This window comes from Mus musculus, chromosome 9 (genome assembly GCF_000001635.26).
Source record: "Mus musculus strain C57BL/6J chromosome 9, GRCm38.p6 C57BL/6J".
Classification (NCBI taxonomy): domain Eukaryota; kingdom Metazoa; phylum Chordata; class Mammalia; order Rodentia; family Muridae; genus Mus; species Mus musculus.
In genome coordinates, this window is record NC_000075.6 from 101,341,898 (window position 1) to 101,348,365 (window position 6,468).

At 43.1% G+C, this 6,468-nt stretch overlaps 1 long non-coding RNA gene across 1 annotated transcript; it reads left to right on the forward strand.

Moving 5' to 3' along the window:
- The first annotated feature begins 296 nt into the window (after positions 1-296).
- Gm28979 (predicted gene 28979) lies at positions 297-6,120 on the forward strand. Its single transcript, NR_110509.1, has 3 exons — positions 297-619; positions 1,139-1,276; positions 5,042-6,120. It is a non-coding gene; the product is annotated as a predicted gene 28979 (long non-coding RNA).
- The last annotated feature ends 348 nt before the right edge of the window (positions 6,121-6,468 follow it).

The window sequence follows — 6,468 nt, forward strand, 5'->3', positions numbered from 1 at the left end:
AGAAGAGAATTGACTAAACTTGAAGCAGCTCACACCTTGGTTGTCTGCCTTGGTGGGTGACTCTCCTGGCATGCTGAACTGGCTCAGTGGGCAGAAAAACAATACAGCACGAAGCCCTCCGCCACTCTTTGCAGAGGGTTCTGGAAATTCGTTGAAAAGCAGCAGAACTTTGCACTCAGCTTGCATACATCCAATACCTGTGTTACCTGCCATCCATCCACAAAACACATCCACCCTTCCATCCATCCGAGTAACACTTTGTTAATTATTGAGCTCTTACTGTATGCTTAGCATGCTACTTGGTGCTGGAAAGAAATGGAGACGTGTTTGCTGTCTCTTTGGCAAATGACTACCCTTTGCAAGCCCAGGGAAGAAGTTCAAGAAGTTCCAGGAACAACTCAGGTAGATCTGACCTCACCCGGGAGCTGGAGGGAAATGCCTTCATCTGGGATTTAGAGGATCTGCCCTGACCTGGGAGTTAAAGGATCTGTCCTCACCAGAGACTTACAGGATCTGCCTCTACCTGGGAGTTGGAAGGATCTATTCTCACCTGGAATTGAAAGGCTCTGCCCTCTTCAGCCTCTCCAGAACAGTAGTCTCCATTTGAGGCAGAGACAAGGTTTTTCTTTATCCTGCTTTAAAGCCTTTTTCCTCCCCTGCCTGCCTCTGTCTATAAGAATTAAGCAACCGTGCCTTGCTATAACAGGCTCAGAATAAGTGAATTTTGTTCTCCTTTGGCTAGTCTTCATTTATCCTGAAAGATGAGATTGTATAGGTCAAACGGTGGTGGTGGTGGGAAAGGGCATTCTAGGAGATAGAGCAGCATACACAAAGACTGGGACAAGAAGAACTAAGCTATATTCTTCAAGCTGAAGAGTTGAGTGTGGCTAGAATGAGGAAAGTGAGAGGGGACTCCGGTATAAGATATAGCTGGGACTAAGGCCTATGTGAGGGTAAGCTTGGGGTTAGGCATCCATGAATTGTTTTGGGAGGCTTTGGGCTGTGTCCTAACCAGAGCCTCGTTTTGGTTGGTGTCTGGCACTTTTCCGTTGAAACCATATGGTTCCACTATGATTGATTCGGTTCCTGTCAGTGGCTCCTTATGTGAACTGCCACTTTTCTTGCTTTCTATGCACAGGGAAACACTTTGCTATGTGTGAGCCTTACTTCTTGCCAGGACTGGCTCCTCTGGCCTCTTCGGAATTGGTGATGTAATCTCTGGCTTGCCCAAACTTGCCCTCTCTGGTAATGTGCTCAACAGAACTTACAGCAAAAGGTCAGTGCAGCAAAGAATGGGAGTCATGCCATGCCTGTTTTCTCTCTTGTCCAGATGAAGAGGCCTCCCAGAATCCTTTGCAGTAGTAATAGGTTTCATCCAAGGTGGGGCCGTGTGATACAGGAAGGTGGCACATACACATAATGGCGCTCTTTAATGGGTATGGTTTGCTCTCCTTTCTGTTGCCTGGGATGCAGAGATGGCTTTGGATCATGTTGCCATTTTGGGACCATGATGATGATTGGGTCACCAGAAAGAATACCAGAAGGATGGGACTGAGGGGTGATGCTTATTTCTGGAAATCATGAGGAGACACATATGTTTATTTTCTTCGAGACACTGTCATTTCTGGCTGTGACCACAGGTGACCTATATTCTAGCCAAGCAGTTTTCCAAGTGTGAGCCACTGCTGGGGAGTCTCTGACACATTTTCGCAGAGCCCATAGGGCCAAGACTGTTTCTATAAGCATTCTAGAACTTTGCTTCCCCTTCCACTCTCATTCATTTACCAGTGGATAGTTAAGATTTTCAGAGATGACATCATGACTCAGTCATACCACTGCAGACACAGATATGGCCATTTCCTGTGAATCTAGGTACTAAAGAGTCTTGTAGAGATACAAAGCAATGGGATGCCTCTCAATAAAAGTGTGTTTTGAAGGTAATTATTTCAAATATTTTTTGTTTTATTATGTCATTATCTGTGTGCCTATATGGGTGTTCATGTTTGCATGTGTGCACACATATGTATGTGTGTATACATTGATGTGGATGCACGTGGAAGCTGGAGGTCAGTGTTGGGTCTCTTCCTCAACTCTTGTCCATCACTTTTGAGATAAGGTCTCTCATTGAACCTGGAGCTCATTAAGTAAGCTAGGTTAGCCAGCCAGCCCCAGGACTCCTCCCACACCAGCTAGGATTGGAGACACAGGTCTAGTTTTTGATGTGAATGTTGGAGATCCAAATTCAGGCTCACATTCTTGTGCAGCAAGCACTTTAATGACTGAGCCATCTTCCACGCTCCATGTTATTTTAAAATTAGTAAAGGTATGATTAACATTTTTCCAATTCCAATTTGGTATAGTAAATATGGAAAGTTATAGGTCATATACATAAAAGCACTTGGGGGTTGTCAGTCATTTTTAAGGATATAAAGAAGTTTGGAGAGCACAATGTTTTGAGAACCGTCACTTAACAGATACAGGCATCTAGGTTTTCTTGCTGATCTACACTCATAAGTTCTTAAGGCTCATGCACATGCTGATATCAGAATAAGCTGTTGTGACCATTCTGTTCCTTCCCTCTACTATGCACTGGTTCTCATCGTCCATGGTTCTCCAGGAATTGGCTTCAGGTGACAAATTCACAGTCTACAGGGTACTTTTTCTTCCTCTGTCCTTCACTGATTGATAACTCTGTTCATTTAGCCATGGAGCCTCTTCTATGATAGGTTAGACACTATTCTCTCTCTCTCTCTCTCTCTCTCTCTCTCTCTCTCTCTCTCTCTCTCTCTCTCTCTCCCTTTCCCTCTCTCTCTCTCTCCCTCTCTCTCTGATCTAGATTTGGTGTGGTTCACAAGTCTGAGGTGGAGAGATGCTGTTAGTGGGCAGTGGAACTTGGTACTCCTCAGCACAACAGTGGGTTACATGGCACAAAGATAAAACAGAAATGTTGACAAGCTTCTCCTTGGAGATGTGGGGACAGAAGGCCAAGAAGGTTTAAAGACAGACATGGTAAATCATGACATAGTTCAACACAGCCTGATACGATTGTACTGAACTTGAGAGTTGTACCACAGTTCATTCAACCTGTTTAAAGTTGTTCTCAATCGCCACCAGGAGATGCTGTGATTCTTGGGCATGTCTGGGGAACATCCTTTATCAGCCTCACAGTGGTCCATTTGTAGCTCTTCTGTGTTTTTTTTTTTTCATATTTGTGAAGAGAAAATGGACAAGTGATTCTGAATGTAAAGAAGTTTTTCTTTCATTCATCTGCACGGACCCTAGATATTAGTGTCTAAGGGAGGGAGGGCAGTATAAACCACAGCTGTTTTTTCTCTGCAATTATGATTAAGTTAGAGTTCATTATAACTCACTATGTCTGTAACTGTGGATAGTTTTGACTTACTTTGCCTGTGACTTTTATTTATGCTGTTGCTCTATTATTTTACCGAATCCTTTCAGAATCTCCATCAGGGAGGTCCTGTGTGACCCATGGATGAGACGCCGAGGCACAGAGAATTTGTGAGGCTTGTAATCAGTACCCAGAATCAACTGTGATCCTACAGTGCTTCTGTCACAAGCAGGACATTCCATAGAACAGGAATTGGAGACCCCGAAAGGCCAAGTTCATTGCTATGTCTATGATAGCGTCTGTTGTTCACTGAGAGATAGCATGGCTAGAGCCCTGGGTCTATTTCTGAGGTTGTTGCCATCCCCAGAGTGAGAAATCAGAATCTGAACCCCATCAAAAAAAAAAAAAAAAAAAACAAAAAACAAAAAAAAAAAAAAAACAAGCAACAACAAATGCTGGTGAGGATGCGGCTGATATGAGCCTTATTCACTGTTGGTAGTGATCTAAGTTAGGCCAGCCATTATGAAAATCAGTGTAGAAGTGGCCAAAACAACCAAAATAGAGTTACCATATAATTAATTCCATTGCCACTCCTGGGGATACAACCAAAGGCATCCGAGTCAGTGTATTGCAGAGATAATGACCTATCGATGTGCAGTTTTTGCAATAGCCAAGTTGTGGAATCAGCCTAGATGCCAGTCAACAGATTAGATAACGTGTGGCAAATATACACAGTGGGATGTCATTCAGCCATAGAGAAGAAAATCATGTCATGTTCTAAGCCAGAATTAGAAAGAAAAATACTGCATATTTTCTCTTACATGTACAATCTAGATTTTCTTTAAAGGGGCATGGAAGTAGAGGTTATCTACTTGGGAGGGAATAGAGGGAGGAAGACCGGGAACAAGGCAAAATAGTGAAGATGATAAAATACATTGCATTTCTGTATGGAAAAGCATGATAAACTCATTTGTTTTGGCAAAAAGTGCATATTAATTAGTTATGAAAGAAAGGAAGAAAAGAAAGCGATCATAGCCAGGATCAGCCTCTTAACCCAGTTGTGCTTAGAATCACCTGGAGACTATGAGCCCATATCAGCATAATGGCTTCTACTCATACCTATTAAATCGGAATCTGGGGGCAAGGGGGATGAAACCCTGGCTTCAAGTTTTAAAAAAGAAATTCTCTGGGTGGTGGAAATGGGAAGCCAAGGTTGAGAGTCAGTGGTTTTCAAACCCAAAGATGCATCAGAATTGTCTGCAAAGCTCGCTGCCTAGGAGATACTGAGGTGTGCTCAGTGACGTCCAGTTTTTGTGTGCACAGATTGGGTCTGGATCCTCAGAAGCCCCATTTCTAGCAAGTTTTCAACTGGCCTAAGGAGCAGTGTTTTGCGGTGGGGGGCACATTGTCTCATATTTTCACTAACAGCCTAGCAGAGAAGTGGCTGTGAGAATCAAGCCCTAGACAGCACAAAGTGGGATGCCTCCCGCTGAGGTTAACCAGGCCAGCTCTGACTGTGAGCAGAGGTAAGTCAGTGTCACCTACCTAGCTAGTGTCACCTACCTGTCTACTACCTAGAAGTGAGAAATTCACATAATTCTATTACTTAAAATGCTAAGGAGGCTTACAGCCACTTTCATAAGCCATTATAATTTCTAACTGCACTCTAAATATCTCCCCTTATATCTGCAGACAAGTATAGCTCTCACCCCTCACCAGAGAAGCCTCCTGTCTGCAGGAGATGGAGACGATTACAGAAATCCACAAGAGCTGAGTTCTTCTCTGTGCCCAACTCCAACCAATACATCTACAACCAACCCTTAGACCCAAGGCTCAGGGGACATCATGGAAGAAGGGCCAGAAAGACTGTAAAAGCCAGAGGACTGGGACATCTGCTGTGAGATAATGTCTTCTGTGTGTGACAGGGAAGCTACAGCCATGAAATTACGAAGATAAAGTCATCTCAATAAGAACTTTACAATGACACCATTTGATATTCCAACCTGGATGGGGGAAATCTTACAAGGCCCTGGCCCTAGATGAAGAGCTACAGGGAATTAGTAATTATAGGCAGCTATTTATAGGCAATTAAGACCCCCCTGATCATAAGCGGTCAGACCTAAGCATATACACTTATGAACAAACTAAATGGACTCAGCAGGATATAACTAACTAACTAACTAACTAACTAACTAACTAACTAACTAACTATATTTTTATGATGGCTGGTTTTATGTTAACTTGACAAAAGCTAGAGTTATCTGAGAGGAGGGAACCTCAGGAAGATGCCTCCATAGGATCCAGCAGTAGGGCAGTTTCTTTACAAGTGATTGATGGGGGGAGGGCCCAGTCTATTGTGAGTGGTGGCATCTCTGGTCTGGTGGACCTGGATTCTATAAGAAAGCAGGCAATCAAGCCACAGGAACAAGTCAGGAAGCGGCACTGCTCCATGGCCTCTGCATCAGCTCCTGTCTCCAGGTCCCTGCCCTGCTTGAGTTCCTGTTCTGACTTCCTTTGGTGATGAACAGTGATATGGAAGTGTAAGCCGAATAAGCCCTTTCCTCCCCAGGTTTCTTTGGTCATGTGTTTTTATCACAGCAATAGTAACTATAACTATGACAATTATATTAAAAGAAGAGGAAATGATTGTGAAAAGGGTTGAGGAGGGGACATGAAAGGAGTTGGAGGGGGTAGAAGATGAGTTGAAATGATACAGATGCAGTAAATGCATGAAATTCTCAAAAAAACCTCGCAAATAAATACATTTAAATAAATTCAGATCTAGACTTTAAAGGATGTAGCTCAGTGGTGGAAGGCTTGCATGAGTCCCTGAACTCAATCCCCAGTACTACATAAAAATATTATGTTTTTAGACCTAAAACCTGCTTTTCCTCTAGATAGTAGTTATTTGAGATTTGATTAAGAAACCTAATTTGTAGACACTTCTCAGCTTCTCCCCTTCAAAGATCTCTGCACATGTGCACATGCAGAGTGCAAGTGCTCTTAGGGGAAAACTAAGGTCTGGTTTATCCCTTCAGATCTGTCTTCAGAAATCAGGACTTTAGAACGATCACAGTCATGGGCATTCAACAAGATATACTCATTGCCCAAACAACTTC